The 19826-nt window shown below is 36.9% G+C and overlaps 1 long non-coding RNA gene across 1 annotated transcript; it reads right to left on the bottom strand.

Moving 5' to 3' along the window:
• Nucleotides 1–831: 831 nt before the first annotated feature.
• Nucleotides 832–3906, bottom strand: LOC132911193 (uncharacterized). The gene is made up of 3 exons (XR_009658938.1): nucleotides 3123–3906; nucleotides 1728–1865; nucleotides 832–1658 (listed from the first exon to the last, which is right to left on the bottom strand). It is a non-coding gene; the product is annotated as an uncharacterized LOC132911193 (long non-coding RNA).
• Between the last annotated feature and the right edge of the window lie 15920 nt (nucleotides 3907–19826).

Here is a 19826-nt window from a genome sequence, read left to right on the forward strand (position 1 = left end):
GATATCGGAATCTCTGGATGGTTGTTTCGGTCAAGATCATAAGGCTCCGGCGGAAAACGAAATAGCTACGATTCTCGGGGATAACAGTACTTCCGTTCGCGAACGGTTTATCAGACTCTACACGCAGGTAATCATTGTGAAGTCGAGACGATCGAAAGATTCATTGATCAATGACTTTCCATACTGTTTCATCGCATGTTTCACATAGCATAAAAGCTTACAAATTTTCTCGAATATTTCTTCACTCAAAAATTTTGTCGAGTCAGATTCAAGAAAGAAGTTGAAGAAAGATCTTACTTATTTCCTTACGCATTTCACGAATAGCTTGATCCTTCGAATCTTAAGAAGCAAGTGAAGAGAAATATTGGCACATTATGGGCTTGGATGAAATAGAATTTGCAATTAGATTGGTTGATGAATAGCAATGGTAATTTTTTAAGAGAATTTGAGTTTGGTGAAGTTGGAATCATTTAATTGGAAGTTATATGGAACATTCTGAGTGCAGCAGTGAACTCATTAATACCAAATGTACTGTTGCATTTAGATAACGGGTTAATGAGACTGTTCAAACTGCTGTGGTGCTCTGTATAAGATAATTCAGTTGTATTTATTTCGATTTAACGATCTATTATTCTCAATAATACTTATTGTATCCATATACCCGTTATATTACATTAATTGTTGATTATTTTCTTCCCTAATCGTAAAAAGAATTTATAAGTATGTTTTAATTCATTCAAGTTTCCCAATTGCTTTACCTTAAATTCTATGTAATACTACGTTGCAGGAAACATAAACAAAAATTAAAAGACATTTGTACAAAGCATACTTGTACAAAGCAATTAAAACCAAAGCACATGAATCGAACTTCCTTATAAACCAAACAAGAACAAATATCTGTCAAAAACCATCATCTTACAAAACTTTTCCATATAACACGTATTCTTCAATCGTTTATCTTCGATAAAATCTTCCTTGAGCATCGATAATACACGCGTTAAAGTCTCAAACCGATCAAACTCAAATAAACCTACTGTGCAGAGACGAGAAAATGGTTAACCAGACCCTCTACCATCATATGCTGTTACAATCGTGGACAAAAATAAGTGGACAGGTAGTGAAAGTAGATATTAATGAAGTTTAATCGAACTAGTACCAACGTTATATACCTAAGTTTCATTTATTATACAGTGGTTCAAAAAATTGGCCCCATGTACTCAGATTTTAAATGAACTGACAAGAGTAAGAAGACTCAAATTATTGATCGAATCACTTGTTGCACCTTCACGTCTTGAGTTGAAGTAAAAAATGAGATATGTAAACAGGTGTCAAACAGAAGGAAAAACTGATATACAGTAAACTAAATTACCGTCACTTCTTGACTAACACCTGCTGATTTGTAGCGATGATACAATAAAACGATACATTCTTTATGACTTTACTGTTTTTCGATTCTATCAGACATAACCAATCAGACCCGCATTCCTTTCATTGGTCATCTCCTCGTCTCTGTGCAGTACCTGATCAATCGGTACACGATAAATAACTCACGAATCATGAGTCTACTGTTGTCCTTTGTCCTCGTATATGTGATCCATCATCGGTACGGTACTTAATCGATCGTAACGTGTCTTCGGATGGAATCCGGTATGCACAAGCTGAAAGAGGAGATTAGGACGAGTACTGCATTCTGCGGTTCATGCAACGTCATTCGAGTATTAACGTACCTCTCTTTTCCTCTCTCTGTGTCCGATAGCACCAGGTTGGAGATCTCGAGTTTCAGTTTATCTGGCCGACCACGAAGCCAAGCACCTGTCGCGAGTACGTTATTCCTTGTTGTTGTGCATCGGCCTTTAACGAGACCCCTGTAAAGAAGAAATCTTATCCGGGAGAGAAACAAGCGAAAAAATTCCGAGGCGAATTGGTTTGCTTAAACGAACAGATTGATAACGACAATAAATTGATTTTTATGAGATGATAATACAGATTCGGAGTTCTTTTAGATATTCTTCGTTTTTTGATAATTCAGATGACTGATTGAATAGATGGGAGGGAAATTTGGGAAATCGTACAGCTTTGTTGGAAAGGAGAAGGTTGTATGACAATGAATTGTCTGAAAATTTTAATATATTGGCAGGATGTCGGATTTTGTCATGGGGATTACGATCGACGATGGGTAGAGATGTGTAGATGCTATTGATAGACGTGGACATATTGTTCGTTAATTTTTGTGTTGTTTTATTCGCTTATAGGAAGCACCGAGTAATTCTGCGTGAAAAAGAGGGAATTTTGTGACAAAAGGGTATGCGAGAGAAATTTTGTAGATATTATTTTGAAGCAACGAATTGTCTAATATTATATTAGGTCGTCCGAAAAGTTTCTTTCGTTTTATAAGGAAATAATGGATGCACAACATTTTCCGTTTTATATTATTTTATCGAATTACGTATGATCCATTTTGTTTTATCAAAATAAAAATCACAACGTTCGACAGATTAGGTTTCATGTTTGTATAAAGATGCATCGTTGTAAAAAACGTGTTTGTAAAAGAGAGACACTTTTCGGACAACTTAATAAATTTCTTTCATATTATGGTGCTAAAATTTCGTTGTTCCAGAATCTTTCTGCTGGAAAATTGAATAGTTCCATTTACACAGTAAAAGGAGAACCAGTCTCGTAACATTTTTTCTTATCTACAATTTTGTTTTATCACTAGGATGAAGTACCGTAACTTTTAATTTACTTTCAACTAAGAAATCTTTCACCGCTACCTTTGTTTCCTCGGTTTAAATAAACATTTTAGTGGTACAGATATGTTATCATTGGCCGGATTTCAACTTCTTGGTTCTGTCCAATGTTTATTCATCGTTTTGAAGAAGAAAAAAAAAGAAGAAGGATAGAAGGAGAGGAAAAAATTGTTTTCCAGAGCAGAGAGGCAGTGAAAAGAACAATATGATACTCGACACGTAGCTCGAGGTTGAAAGGAGTCACGATACGTATCTTGAATGGCTTGTTTTCCATTTCCAGGACTAAATAGAAACGTTCTATTGTTCGTCGATCGCTATTTTAATTTAAAACGCAACGCTTTTAAAGTTCTGACGATGTCAGCTATTTTCCTTTACCGTGATTAATGCTGCTACATATTTTCTGGTTCCGTCTGGTACTGTTCCGGACAACAAACTGTCATCCACCGTCCCGTTCCAAATCCAGGACGGAACGAAATCTCAGAAAAGGATTCTCGACGAACGTGACTTGTCTCCTCGATACCAGAACCAGCCACGGCGCATTTAAATTTGACCGCCTCGCGTTCGTGAGTCGCATAAGTTCATCTCAGCCATGATCCTCGGATCTGTTACACCGCGCTTAATCTCGGGATACTATCCTGTCTCCACGGAGTCCTGTAAAAAAATATAAATATCCTTCTTTTGGGATTGCACGATCCACCTTTTTACGATTTTGTGACATTTCTTTAACTTTCGCGTGATCCTTATTAAAGAATTCTTTACGCAGAGTATTTTTATATATAGTTGATACAGTATTTAAAAAAACTATGAATATTAATTTGTAATTATGGATATTAAAATGTAGTGCTTCTTAAAATTATATTCCTTCGTGAAACAAAATTTTGTGAATGACTAAGTAAAATTTTGAATTATAGATAACTCTTGAATAAGACGATACAATGTATCAGATAAAGTACTACGCGATTCATATTACGTGAACTAAAATTGCAACGATTATTGCATAATGTGATGCTTTAACTGCTTCGTTTATAAAACTTCCATTATTTACGATTCTTAAGAATATTATATATTTCGATTGAAATACGAGTTATTTAAAAATATTATGATTTTGACTAACGATGAAATCTAGGAGATCTAATCAAGGATCCTGATTCAAACGTAATAAAAGATCTATGCGAAGAATCTTTAAAAATCTTTCAAATTCCATCAAAGGATCTGGAGAATTTCGAATATTTCTAGTATGTAAAATAGATCTTAATAGTTCAAATGCTTCCAACGATGATGCTTAAAATGATGATCCTCTATCAATTTGATTCGATTTTTAGTTAACTATCTCCATATATCTCTTTGTTGTATAAAAATAGTATTTATGTGCTCTTACCAAGTTAAATCAGAAAGTAGTATAAAAATGCAAACGACCAAACTACAGAAAATAATAAATACTCTGAGAAAATTGTTTTGTAATAGAAAACCAAATTACGCATCTCATTTACTTTGTAAGAATCGTTCAACACTTCACACCAGAAACATTCATACGCCAGTACCAATCTGAGGGCGTATCGAAACGTACATACCCCGAACCACTCTAGAATCAATTTACGATCGCTCATTAAAACGAAAACGGAAATCCAGACAGGATGCTTTACCTCCCAGGCGTACCAACCGCCTTTTATCTGGTCGCGACTCTGCAACAAGGATCACCATTTACAGGTACCAGTTTTTCCCCGGTAACATTTCTGACACACCTCCGCACCGATCGTCCGGCATCATCTGATATCCATTACACGAGCCTGGAACGAGCTCGGTATTCGTCTCCAGACCTGGTAAAGGATACGCCTGGAGTTCCCTGGAGTTCTCTGAGGGTATATCGTCCCGTTTTCGTGGTAACCTCGCCAACGCCTCGTCCTATTATCTGTCTCGCCCAGGACAGTGTTAGGTTACAGGCATTACCAAGGGACCAAGGGGAGATAAACGGCACTCAGGGACAAATGCTCGCCCAGAAGACGAGCGATAAAGTGCATCTTTCTTGGTTTGGAACAGGCAAACAGGCCTCGTGCCTCGTGCCTTTCGAATTTCGTTCAGAGGAGTTACTCTCTTACACGAGGAGAACCACCACCTGCCTCCATTCTCGTGTACGGCCGAAATGGTACTAAGTGCCCAGCGATTACTGTACGTTTTTATTCCCCGTTCACTCCGAGTATCTGACGTGGCCCCCTTCGCTCGAATCGCTTCGCCCGAAAACGGCCCCAAGTGGATTCCATCGGTGGTTCCTTTGGCCTGTTAAGCCTCCCCTCATGATAATCGTATCGCTTGTATACCGTAATTTCACCGAGATTACCCGGTCTCGTGGAACACGTCAATAAGCATGGTGTTTTACAAATTGATGCCGAAGTGAACGGCCAGTTGAGCAATATCTAGTTTGTGAACAGAATTATTGATTAACTCTCATGTGGTTAATTTCTATATTTTTTCTATATTTTTGTATTTCTATATTTCTATATTTTTTAATTTTCTTTGACAATTTTTTCATATTCTTACGGAACCACTTTGCAAGCTTTTACGTCGATTTAAAGTAGAATTTTCTGCAAGTACCAGGCAGATGCATTTAAACGATCTCAGTTGCGTATTGAATTCACATACAGAGATTTCCTATCAATATATGATACTTACCATATATCGAAACAGTATATAGTGGCCACAAAAGATATTTGCACACGATCGTATTAATTACAGCATCCGATCAATTAGGTTAATGTTATTTAACAGTATTCTTTTATTATTATTATTTAATTTGTACTTTACAATTTGTCCAGCCGGACATTTGGTAAAATTTTCTAACTTAATTGCTAAATAACATGTGGATGGCTAGCCCCAGCGGGGTACCATCGTCGAGTATTTAACAGTACGTACATACTTTTGTATGATAACAAAAATGAACCATAAAAATGAGATGTGAAAAAGCACTTTATTGGAAGATAAAGCTGCGTACAAATACTTCTTGTAGCTACTATTCTCAGAGTTAGAGATGAGCAAACTTCATTCGAATAACAAATAAAGAACACCGAATAAATTCCCAGAATTTATCCGTGAATAATGATTCGTTAGTTACAAATAAGTCTGTATCTGTATTCGTAACTCGTTATTCAATTCCAGGACTAATTATAAATAAGTGGTTATCTAGAAAGTAAAATTGTTTCGTCCGGGCATGCTGGCGGAGAGGTGCCGACGTCAACAGTGCTACTCGAAGACAAACCGACCGTGGCGGTCGCGCGATGTAACGTTCTGTTTCTTAGCGTGATACAGTTGACGATTGGCGAGCGGCTGCTTTCACTGTGTCTTTTATTTTATTGGTTTTTGTCTTTAAAGTATACACTCTAACGTATTTTTTGTGCATTGTTTCAACACTTTACTCTCTACGTGTAGTATTCGAAGACAGAATAAAAACCTATTCGAATAAAAAATTATTAAGAAGAATAATTTATTCGAAACCCTTCAACGTAATTATATTATGTTGTTCAAATAATGCACAATCCTGATTATACCTTTAAATGATCTTTAACTGTCGCATTCTTATAGGAAATCTCACCTCTAAGTTTCCAAAATAAAAATTTATAAAACATTAAAAATCATATACACAGTTATCGCAAAAGGAAACCGGTGTTTACTAATTGGATCGACGTAACTATAACTATAAAATATTTAATACGGAAACGTTGAGGTTAAGTTTCAAAATCTCTGAGCCTGCGCGGGCGTTGTAAAATTAAGGAAGAATTAGGAACCGGTAACGTGATGCGATAGCCGGCAACTTGATACGAAATTTTCGATGGAGTCACGCTCGTCCTTTGAGATGCAGGTTTCTTAATTTCTCGCGTGTCCCGGCGAAATAAATGATCGAGGGAGGATAAAAGGAATTCCGGAAACCTGTATTCTCATAATCCGACTCGTGTATTTTTTCATTTCGGAGAACAGCTTGGACACGGTTCTCTTCGTTATCTACCTACCTAACAATTTACAAAACACACTTCCATTTAAAACTACGATCCGTTTCATTGTGATGGATCTTCATCCACTTCCAAACCTTTCATTTTGATTGAACAAGAAAGAAAAGAAGGAGAGAAAATAGAAGAAAATGGGAGAAATAAATTACTGAAAATAAAGAAAAGAAGGAAGAAACGAAGAAACAGGAAAGGGGTCACACGGTGACTTCTCCGTTTTCAGTGGAACGTTGTCGGTATATTTTCCTCTGGCGACAGCGAAAAAGAAATGCAGATGTGGCACATGCATTCTTCGCCGATGCAGTCGGCCCGGGTTCCTCTCGTTAAGACAAAAGGGACTCCGCGGAGTCTTCTTTTCCGGAGCGGCAGACACGTAGGCATACGTCTTATGCGCGGTTGTATGCAACACGTGTTGCCCATTGGACGTCCATCTGTCGTTGACAATAGCCTTCTCGCTGACAGTCTGAAAGGCGAACCGGCGGCCGTGCCTTATATGGCGCTCCACGGTAAGTTCGTACAATAAACGAAAGCCGCGCATGCAAATGAAGACCCGTGGCCAATCAGCAAGGTGAGGGCCTTTCGTGGTGCCTTCCACGCGATAAGGGAACGTTTCTTTTTCGTGAAAGTATCAGTCGTCTTCGTATCAATGAAACAGCCACGTGGACTTTCTAACGGTTGCGTTTTCATGAATGGGAAAGTGATTTGATAGCTGGTGAGAATTCTTTTGATAAAGCTTTTGGATGTTTTATATTTCACTTTTATATCATTACACTTTCGTAGTCGAACAAAAGCACTACTAAATGATGCAAAATGTAATATACTTGGGCACGATAAATTAGTATCTACACCTTACCATGAGTATTAGGTTGTCCGAAAAGTGTCTTTCTTTCGCAAACGTGCTTTTTACAACAGTGCACCTTCATAAAAACGTGAAACCAAGTCTGTGAAATGTCGCGATGTTTATCTCGACAGAACAAAATGGACCGTACGTAATTCGACAAAATAATATAAAACAAAAACGTTGTGCGTCTATTATTTCCTCATAAAACGAAAGAAACTTCTCGGATAACCTAATATATTTACCGGCCATAAGTATTGCGACAATTACTGATATTTATTACAAATTGAATGCCATTTTCTGCTTTTATTTTCCAATTATTTCATTATAGAATTATTTCATTCGAATTATATGCTTCTTATAATGTAAAATACCGAACAAAGTAAAACTTGTTTGCGCTTTCCAATAGACGTAACAAGCAGATATCTGGCTGACAGCATATGTCGCAGTCCTAAATATGAGATGCGTACAATCGGAGTCAGGCAGATCACATGGCTCAAAAGAAGATTCAAATTAAGAATAAAAAAATTATCATTAGGGACTTTATTTTCGAGATTTAAAAATTGCCAAATATACGTGACTTTGTCTAATCTCAACTAAATAGAAGTAGATAATCGTCAGAAGATTATTCTACGCGTGAAAATAAATCGGAAACGTAGAACAAAGTTTTTTCCTCTAGTCTTGCAAAAAATAAAGTTTGCATGTTTTTAGTTAATAATTGGCTGTATACACGTATATTTTATAAACTTCAAAATTCAATTTTCTTCAAAATACGAATAAACTTTATTCTGCACGTTATTTAGCTTACTTTTGTACGTAGAGAATGATCTTCCATCGATTGTTTACTCCTGTCTCCGCGTTTGATTTTCTAAAAAATGTACCCTTCAACGTAATGTTATTATTCTGGATTTTAATCTTACTTTGAGCTATAGAGCCTTCCTGACTGCTATTGTATTATGAATATAGGAGCACGACGTATAAACGCTATAATAAGCACAATGGTATAGAAATATTTTTCGTAGTAACTTAATGTAACTTATACAAAAAGATATTCAGGATCCAGGAATGAAATTAAGATCAATGTCGTAGGAAGTTACGAGGAAACAGAGAGCTTGCTGTTCAGCGGACAGGTGAAAAGGAGATTACAGCGACACGGTGTGCCAGACTAACGATTTGGCGTCTGTAATAATTCCAAGAATAGAAGGAAACCTGGTTCTATTCATACGCAGTGAGTCGGGTAATCGCGGCGATATTTAACGGGATACCGCTAAGTAATGGCCTCCTTAGAAGAACGCGACGCCACAATAACTTACGAATTACAAATTCAAGCGTTGCGGCGTGCAGCCTGAAACCTCGGCTCTCCCATAAGCCACGATATTTCACGGCGGTGGACGTCGGCTACGGGGTATCGCATCACCCCACGGGGATAAATCGCCGTCAGGAAGATCTTTCATCAACTTTAATTCTTCCGATTCCCTTTCTCTTTCTTTCTCTTTTCTCGAGATCCCCTCGTGTTGTCTCGAGAGAGCGCCGCCACGATTCGAGGACGATATCTCGGGGGATTAACCCTTGAACAGGGAGTGAGTTCAGGCGAAAATGATCCACGAAACTGGTCCGCCTTTTTTCTCATCTTACCGCGGCAATTTCGATGATTAACTTCAGCCCTGGGCCTGGATTACGTCGCGTGCTGCTCAGAGAAGTCGAGCCCGGATGATCTTAATTCTGAATTAGTGCTCTGACATGAGATATTCCCTCGATGGGGGTGAAGGCTAGGAGCAAATGTTCTGGAAAGATTGATTGGTGGCTCCAATAGCATTGGTGTGCGAATTTTTGGAAAATTTCAGGTAGTTAGTACTGTTGGATCATCCTGTATAATTTATTGAATGTTAAGTTTCCTTAAGGTAAGATTTAGATCAAACGAGCAAGAGCATCACTCGTACTCGTTCAATGTAAACTGTCATCCGGTAATCTGTGCGTAAAGTCATTTAGGACTTAGGATTATTTAGGATTATTTAGTCATCAATGAACGCCAGTGGCCGATTCGGCGAACAATCGCCAAACTGTGGAGGAACGCTCGTTTGCACTTTAATTTTATCGCAGAAAGGGAGAACAAATCCACTTGCTTGGTTTGAACGCACCTGTAGGACTAGTAGATCTGGGTCTAATAATAATAATAGCAAAAGGTATGTTTGAAGGAGGTTAGCTGGTTTGAAATTTTATATTGTTTCCTATAATTAGAAACAATACTTTCGTACTTCATTTTATAGTTGATATGATAGATACAATATTTTATAGAGACACATAGATAGAATACATATGATACAGGTACAAAAACACTACGATTTACAATACCATACGTCACATAGATATATATAATATAAATATATATATAGATAAAATATATAATATTGTACATAGACAGATACAACATGTTGAATTAAAACTTCTTGAAAAAAAGTCGCAACTAAGTATCATATACATACATCTAAAGTATTCGTCATTATAGCAAATAAAAAATGAGCGAATAGATTAAACAAGTACTCGTACAAAAAACATTCCTCATTTTTGCTAATTCGAGTATCATTTTCTTCATCGATTATATTCACCCTAATTCACGTATTTCAAGATGTTCAAAGAAATACAATCTCATAACGAAAATCGAGAAAAATCATCAAACTCTTCTACCATACAATTTCTCCGTTATATAAAGTACGCTTCAAAAAAGACGACTGTATCCCATCAGGATCAAAGATCCTTCCACGAACAGTCAAAATTAAATTATCAAAAGAGAGAGTGAGAGACAAAGCAGAGCCACGCAATCCCCCATGATCGTCGATAATTTTGAGGCAGTTCCGTCGCTGAATCGTCTATCGTTTTATAAAATAATACAGCATACATTTCCAAGAAGAAGAAGGAGATTAGGCGATGGATGACGGAACTGTGGGACGTTGTTAATCCCCGAATTGCGGATGGTAAGCCACTGAATTCGGTGGAATCGATGAAATCGTCCTTTCTGTACAATCCCATGGCATAAATTCGACCTACCTGATCCGTGAAAGTCTCTCTGTTTCTCAGTTACTTCCTTCCGAATGGAAAACTTTTGGCTACTGAGAATCACGAAAAAATCAAAACGTTTGAGGACCAAATATTCTCTGCTTCAGGATCACCAGTTTGGAGCTGTTTTGCTCGAACAAGCATGTATCATATTCAATACCGCGTTATATCATAATACCAACGGCGCTGTATTTGCGATTCCGCCGGATTTTCGCGGAGATTTCAGCATTATACCGTCTCGCGTTACGGTTTCTGCGAGAATTTAATGCTAATAATAATATACGCGTTTACGGTAGTCTTCTGCAGCGCAGAAACAGGATTGCACGATCAAAGCTTTGCACCGAATGCAAGTGAGAATATAAAAAGGAAAAAGGAAAGAAGAGAAAGATAACGATTTTATAAAATAAATATATGGTCACTGGTAGATAAATCTAAAAAATATAATGAAATAAAACAGATATAGCATTATATTAGATATAGTATCCATAACAATGATCGATGATGTAAATGATCTAAGAAGTATCTACAATAATTAATCATATTGTTAAAGTTCGAGATACTAGCTTTTACAATTTTTATGCACGAAGTAATAAAACAATTTCATGTTTAATAAAAGTAGTGGAATAAAGTGATACAAATTCTAGAATAGAACACCTTATTTTTAATTAGCGATTTTGTTGTACAAATGTATTTTATTTTATGTACAACTTATAAACGGTTTGTCTGCCATATACTTTTGGATTACTCAACAATTCATTCATCCAACCAAGAAACTAATTACGAAAATGTTGATTGTAATTAAAGAGAAGAATATTCTTCTCTTTTATTGGGTAGAACTCAATGCATGATAGATTCACTTAAGAACAATTTAAGAACAGTTTAAGAACAATCAACTACTGGATTAAACAGAACAATGTTAATACTATCCCACGGTAGAGCATTCCATTATTTAAATGAACGAAAGAGCACATTTTTCACAGCACCCAAAGCAATGAATAATTTCTGCTCCGAAACACAAATCACATCATATTCCTGAAGCTCATCGTCATCATCTGGAGTGTTTAAACCACGTAGCTCCGAAGCTGCTCTTCTCGAAGATGAATTTGTTTCTGTTCCATTCGTCGCGTTCCCTCGTTTCGTGCAGCTCACTTTCAGCGGATAGATTTTTATGAATGATTTCAGTCTACCTCCAGACGAGTTCGTCTCTCGGGCGACGAACTAAACGAAGAGGATATTAAAGTGTCGATCTTTCGGAATCGTTTTCAACGACGGTTGGAGCGTTGTTTCACGCTTGGCACCTGCGTTTTGCAAGCTCACGATTGTAACGCAAATTCATTCACGTGCAGCGTGTTAAATTACTCCACCAAACGGACTGGACGTTTATTACGGCTGTCTTAATGAGAAATTTTTCTGCGTCTCAACGTCGTTAATATCCACCAGACCACGATGACGTGGGTCGAGGCGAAACGTGTCACGTTGATATTAATAACGCAATATCGCGTGCTAACGTTCGACGATGTTGCCTCTACGGAGACTTATTTTCCGAGATCAAAGACAATTCGTTATCTATGAGTGTCAAACGATCAAATCGTCGAGTACAGAAGAGACTTTTAAATGATGCCGAGGAATCAGTCGATCTGCGAAGAAATCGCTTTAATCTTTTTATTTATAAATATGAGACAATTGATACGTATTATTATGGAAATGCTAAAAATTCTGTATTCATTTAAGATAGTGATCTAAAATACAGTACAAGCGTTAAAGAGAATTGTTTGCAAATATATCATAAATTAATAATTATGCGTTGATCTTTGTAATTTCTCAATTGAAATTTAATACTCTCGCTAAATTACTGTATGTATCTATAACTTTTATTTCTACTTGTCTATTCCAAAATTCACATTCTCTTTATATTAAACGAATGATCTCAAACTCTTAACCAGTATCATATCCATTCATGCTCTTGACAAACATAATTCCTTTTGTCCTCTTATCTTTAAAATCTTCTTCATCCACCACTGTAACCCAACAAAAGATACACATTATTTCCGTCATTCATTTCGTTATACCATACGAATTATCTAAACCAACCGTCAACATGCGAAGAATCTCTGGCAGCACCCTCCATTATCTTCCCTTCTGAAGGATCCCTTGCTCGAGCTTAACCCTTCACCTTGGTCTACTCCTCCCTATGCGGAATCTACGCGTGCACGCACGCACAATGTAACGATGCAAATTGCGGCCGGGTCCGGGACAAAAGTGTTTGCACGCGCGATTTGCGGTCGACCAGAGAGAGCCGGATCCCGGAGGCAGCGGATTTCAATTACGAGTCTTCAGCGGGCTGACAGACTGCGCAGGGGCTGGCGGTAGCTCATTCGAAATTCGGTAGCTCGGCTGGAGCGCCTCACGGTAATGAAACATTCGCAGCGCACCGCAAATTGCCCTCGCCGTGCCACGGCAAGAAAGCAAATGTTTTCGACCGCCTACTTATATCTGCCCGGCATTCCATCTCTTTTCTACTCCTTCCATCGTAGTTCTCGACGCTTTTTCCTCGCCGTCGTTCCACCTCGAAAGCTCCGTCGCGTAGGGTTGCGTCACTTTGCCGCTGCAATTTCGCCTGCAATTATTGGTTTTCGTGGCAAGCAATTTTACTCGATGGAATCTTTCGCGCCATGTTTTTCGAAACTTCCTGCCACCTAGGAATTGAGCTCAATTATGTGGGAGGTGCAGCTCGTAAATGAACAGAAGTAGGTTTTCTTTGATTACGAGTGGATCTTTGGAAAATTGTAGTGTATTGGGGTTGTTTCGAGGGAATTGTTGGGGTGAGTGGGAATTTTGGAGTTCGATGAAACTTAAGGTGTTTATTTACAATAGCTTGATGATTTAGAATTATGCGTTTTACATAAACGGCTGCCGTGTTTTAATTAAAAAATCGTGGTAGATAAATTGATGTATTACGTAAGTTAGATTTAAATTCTACCTCTTTCAATGAAAAAAATTCTGTTCCCAAATGACACTTTTCATTGCTAGATTCTTCAGAACAGATTTCTACTTTATATGTAATTATATTTATTAAAAAATACATTTTTCCTTCAATTTTATTCAGAAAGATATGAAATAGAATAGATATTTGCATTCCTAGTAAATAAAAATGTAATGTTTCTCGCGATGAAAAAGGTACTTTCCCCAAGTGACACACTTTTCATCGTTAAATCCTTCGGCTCTTATTTTCTAAATCCACTACATGCCTCCATATATGTATAGGACATCAGCGGATATCAGCAGCTTTTCCAAGCTGTCTAATAGATTCCAGGCTGATATGGCGGTAGTTACGTATATGTACGTGGATAGAGGTTCGGCTTCTTCGGGTTCGTGACGCGCTATCACGTTCATCGGTCTTACGGGGGTCGTGTGCAAGTGGCCGCCGCGCAACGCTGCGCATCAGTTGCAACGTGGAATGCTGTTCCAATGTTACACCGTATCACCTGGTCTTACGAGCCGCCATATCGCTGGTATATACTACTACCAACGCTCTTCTCCCATGAGCACATGGGAACGTAATAGCTACGGGTAAAGTGATCCTGTGGAAACGAGAGTCACGCTCGCGGTTTCGACGTTATTGCTTTCTGAAGTGGCCCATTCCAACTCTTCATCCGAAAACGCAGCCAGCCACCAACTAATTTCTTAAAATTGCCGCCGGTACACCGTTCACTGGCAATTAATGCGTCGTAATAAGACCGAATGTGGAAACCATTTCGCTCAACCATTGTTCCCTTTCGTTATATGAAAGGTATTTCTTCAACGTTTTGTATTTTTTTTTTTTTTTTGTGTGTGCTTATTGGTAGCGAAATGAGGAAATTTAATGTTCATCTGGAGAGTTTGGTAGAGTTTAAATAAATTTGTGAATACATTTGGATGAGTTTGTTATTGAATGGTAGTCGTATATTTGGGGACAGGAAGATCGAATGTTTATTTGAGATTAGGATTATTTGGAAAATTCGATGCCTTATGGGTAGATTTTCTTGTTTTCAAGTTTTAATATTTCCCTTATTTCAAGGCGAGATAGGTACCGTGTTAAGTTCGATCGTGATTAATCGTGTTTCACATCGTATTTCATATTTTTCCAAGAAAAATGTGATCCTTTCCCCGAACGAATTGTTACGTAGTCGAAAATAGTATCACAGGCTGGAACGAAAGTGTACTTACAAAGCGGTTTAAATGACATGATTGTGAACCTGTTCTCTACGTTGTCACGTATTTTGAATAAATATACACACTATCGATCAAAAAGTTTAGAATCGCCATCTCTTTTCTAGAATTCGGAAATTGACGAAGTTAAGCTTGGTATTTCTTTACTTTAGCATACCTTTCAGTCAAGAATCTATCCATATGAAGAAAATTAATATCTGTAACATTATTTTCAACTTAGCACTAAAACAGTCAGAAATTTAGAGATTATGGGGAAATATATAAAAAATATGGGAGAATATTTAGAGATTATTTGATTTTATCAATCTTTAATCCGTTTATCAGACCGTCCTTTAATCATAAATTTCTATAATCATTCAATTAAAATTCCATAAAGTTGAATTGATTTCAATTAAATCTGTTTTAATTTCTACGAATTTATAACATAATTTGAACGATATACGAAAGAAATAGCAAATTTATAAGCAAAAATATTATCATGTTCAAAATGTTGGCTATTAAAATGACAAATAGTCTCGCCTTCCCTAATTAACAAATTCAATGCCTGACTTTTTCAAATGTAATAAATAGCACTGAATAATCAACCTTCCAGTATCTTTCTTACTTTACGATCAATTAACAGTACTTACACGATAAAGTTTCTTGAGAGTCACCGCAAGAGACTGATCCTTTCTTGAACATATTTCCCCCGCATTCCTCTCACTGATCGCTGATTTTAAAACCTTATAAAAGCTGTTCGCGTCAGCGGTCGCCAGCTGGTGCAAGAAAATCAATGAATCTCAAAGAGACCTAGTTCAAGGCGAAACAGGTACCGGGTTAAGTTCAATTGTGGTTAATCATTTTTCACATTGACGTATCGTGAATGCAGCTGCTATCAATGGCATTGAACCTCAACGAAGACTAACTTCCCAAGGAAAACGTGATCCGCTCTTCAAACAAAGTCTTCACGAAGTCGATTCATAAAGATCGTGTCATTCGATAGAACAAAAGTGTACTTACAAAGTGATTTGGAAATCTCGGTTGTGATCTCGCTCAATACGTCCAGTCACGTATGTTGAATATACACTACTCGCCAAAAGTTTGGAATCAGTACGTGCTTTGGGGATTTAAAAATTAAAGAAGACGTCAGTTTGGAATTTCTTCAAGATACTTTTTAGTCGAGAATATACCTAAATAAAAAGAATTGTATAGTGACTACAAAAAGTACTTGTATATTATTGTATTTATTATAGCATTTGTATACCGCTTAATTAAGTCCAATTATATCAAGTTTCGTATCATTTAATTCTTTCGTATGACTATAAATATTTTTTATATTTTGAACTTCGCTTTTTTCAAATCAAATTTTATATTTTATTTGTTGGCGATTCTATTATTCTAAAACGAAATTAATAAGAACGTATATTGAATAATAGTGTTCACAAGAAAATATTGAATGTGTACATATATGTATACCATCGAAAGAAAACCTCCGAAATTTTTGACCAGAACTGTATAGTGTATGTCTCATTCATATCCCTATAAATACGTGACTCAGTATCAATCGTCTTGCGAAACTTGTTCCCTTAAATAATTCAGGCTTAATTAATTCCCGATCACCGGCAAATATTTACTACTTTTTACCTGCTTATTTTCGTTTCTTTTCCCTTTCGCTTTAAGAAAGGAGAAAGAGAGAGATGAGGATGAGACGCAGATAGACAGACAGACAGATAGACAGACAAACAGAGACAGAGACAGAGACAGAGACAGAGAGAGAAACCAGAGAAAAGCGACTTCAGAAATTTCGCTAATTAAGTATCGTCACGTTGATAAAGCAGAAAAGGCAGTGCAAAGCGTGACCGAATAAAAGAAGAAGAGAAGCAAAAAGAAACGACTTGCGAATGGTAATTGAAGGAAGAGATACATACAGTATCCTCGCGTTAATACATTGTCGCCGAACCCGGCTGCGTGTCTTCGCTTCAGGATTATTGTACGATAAAATATTTTTCGCTTTTTATCCATGGTACGGCCACACGCGAGATGTAACAGTGTTCTTCTGAAAGTGGCAATTAGGAGATCGGATACGAAAGTATGCGAGCTAATTGTGAATTGAAGCAAAGCTCTCTCGAAGAACAGACAGACCGCCCAAGCACAGCTGGGACGAGCATTCGTCAAATAATTGACAAATGAATTTAATTGCCGCCCCTGGTTCTTGCCTGGGCTACCGCTGCGCTTGCTTGATGAAATACTCGCGGCGTTAATTACCGGATGATTTAAGGACGCCTCTTCTCTGACCATTTATATGTAGCGTTTGGCGGACATTATGGCTCTTCACAGTGATAGAAGCAACTTGGTTTCTTCAGAGAAAAGAATTCTGTAGAAATCGAGGACGACAGAAGATGAATGGAGCGAAGGAAGTTCGCAATTAAACGATCGCGTTGATACTATTGTATACAATCGGAATTTTTGGAGACATTTGTCATCTAAAGATTATCGAGAAAGTGCAAGCCTTTCTTGGTACATTTTTGTGAAATACAGTATTGTCTTTATAATTAGTTGAAAATCGAGACTCCTCGATGATAAATTATCGTGTAGAGGATCTGATTATATGTAACAGATACGACCTGTTATTTTGATGAATTTAGAAAAAGGCAGCGTGTGAAATGAAAGAGGGAGAGAGGTCCGAGAGACGGCTCGATGAAAAAAACATATCGTTAACATTAAACAATGTTAACGCAACAATGGAACTCGTTTATTTTCAATTTTTGTTGAATAAAACTGGTATCAAGGTGATTTTTATGTTTTGCTGATTAAGACAAGACCAAACACGATATGATTCGAAGTACATTTTTTATTTAGTGATATTAACTTATTTTCTTTCATTTATTAAATACACATGTAAATTTGATTTAAACTATATCTCATTTAATCTAATTTTAGTCAGAGAAATCTCACGAATACGTTAGTAAAACTTTAATTAAAAAAAATTAAAAATGAGATAGTTTCATCATCGTCTCGTGGGTCATTAGCATTCTTTCATGGACAATTGAAATCGGATCAGGTTATAGTACTCGACAGTCGAACTTCGTGGTGCATTAAAGGAAACACCAGAGCTCCTTTAAAGGGAACTCTCCCTAGTAGTGCAGATGACGACCGATCAATTACGAGGAACAAAAAGGCGAGCATTTAGAATTTAAAGAGCCACTACTGTAATAGTTGCAGAACTGATAAAAATATTTGCGAAGGAAAGAAAGAACTTCTTATTTAAGAGTCGATATATTCAAATTTATATCGTGTTGCATGGACGTTTAGGAGCTTTTTTCTACCATAAAATAATTACAATCTTTTAATAAGTATTAGAAATAACAATATTTTTAAAGTATTAAATATTGTAATAAACACTACACGTTTCAAAGTTTTTAAACAATTTTACATGGATTCAAAATTTGACCAAAACCGAATGCAAAGCAGAGACACATTTCTCAGGATAAGATTATTCTGATATTCCAAAAGGAAATACTTCGTACGTTTACGCGAAGGAAGGTTTTTGCCAAATGCCGTGCAAACATGGTCTTATACGGCGACGATTCGGCTCTTTATCTCGATATCGTCAGGTAATTTACTTTGACAAATACGGATCGCTCGTTTGTCGTGTAGTTCGACTATGGCAGTGGAGTTTCGCGCGCTCGATCCGCGACGACCTACTTCGACCAACCGCATCAATTATTATTCTCGCGAACGCAGACGTTAGAGCAGGCAAGAACCAGATCGAAACAAAAGGGTCTTCGAATACGGTGTCTGTTTTATGAATCAGTCTTGATGAAGGACTTTGCCATGGAATTCGAAACGAGGAGAGCTTTCACAACGATTATCTTTTCCGGCTGCAGAACTGAATTAAATTCTGTAATACTTTTAGCTTCTTTGTGCAACCTCTTAATTGCATTCTCCAGTTTGCGATTGTTCTGACGAATCGTTTAAAATTCTTTCTTTATGACGTTGAAAATATTTCGTTTTTAGTATAACTGTGTTTTCTTTAGTTTTTAATAATGGTAAGAATTGCATAAAGGATATTAGAAGAAAAGGAAGATGTAAGTATATATGATTTTTAATAGGTTCTTATCGAATTCCGTCTCACAGTATGGTAGGAAATTTTCTTCTGTCTTTATACTTAAAAATATCTATATATTTATATATATTTTACATATATTTGTCTATCTGATTTTAATAATAACTGGATTAATGAATTAAATTAATTAGATTAGTAATAATTAGATCGCAGATGTTACTGTATTAATTGGAAACGTAATATGTACAGAATATAAGTAGGTACATAATATGTAAAGATATATAAATTATCGAAAGTACAGTACTTGTTATGTAGTAATTTACTGGATGAAACGAATCGCTAACATTTAGTATGAAAAGATAAGAGTTGGATAAAGAATTTAAAAAAGCAATTTCGTCTTATTAATTAACTTTTACTTATTATCTTACTTCACTACTTCATTATCTTTTTTAATAGTACTTCTTAATAAACTTAAACTTTTTTCATTCTCCATAATGCTGAAAATTCTCATCGATCAAATACTTTCGATAAAAAACACGAAGAGCATACGACGAAAGAGGGATTTTTCAGTCGCACAGGGAGCAAGAATCACGAGGCCGAACCGGCCATGGACGATCCCTAGCAACTCTCCCCGTTATAGACCGGTGGATTTAAATTTAAGCCGTTCGTCTCCGGACGAACGACTTTCGAATCATTAGGATCTCCATAAACGGTGGACGGCCTAACGAAGCTTCCTTAAAATACGGGATGTACGAGTATTACGACCAGCCAAAAGGTACGAGAGGCGACAGCGAGAAAGAGGAAGACGACGATATAAGAGAAAGAAGAAAAAATGAACAAAGAAAAGGAGGAGTGAAGTGAAGAAAGGGAGAACGAGAGCAGAGGCAAGGATTCTCCTAAAAGTACATCTGCCGCCTACCCGATAAGCGCACTTGTAAATC

The sequence above is a fragment of the Bombus pascuorum genome, chromosome 10 (assembly GCF_905332965.1).
Source record: "Bombus pascuorum chromosome 10, iyBomPasc1.1, whole genome shotgun sequence".
In the NCBI taxonomy this organism is placed as follows: domain Eukaryota; kingdom Metazoa; phylum Arthropoda; class Insecta; order Hymenoptera; family Apidae; genus Bombus; species Bombus pascuorum.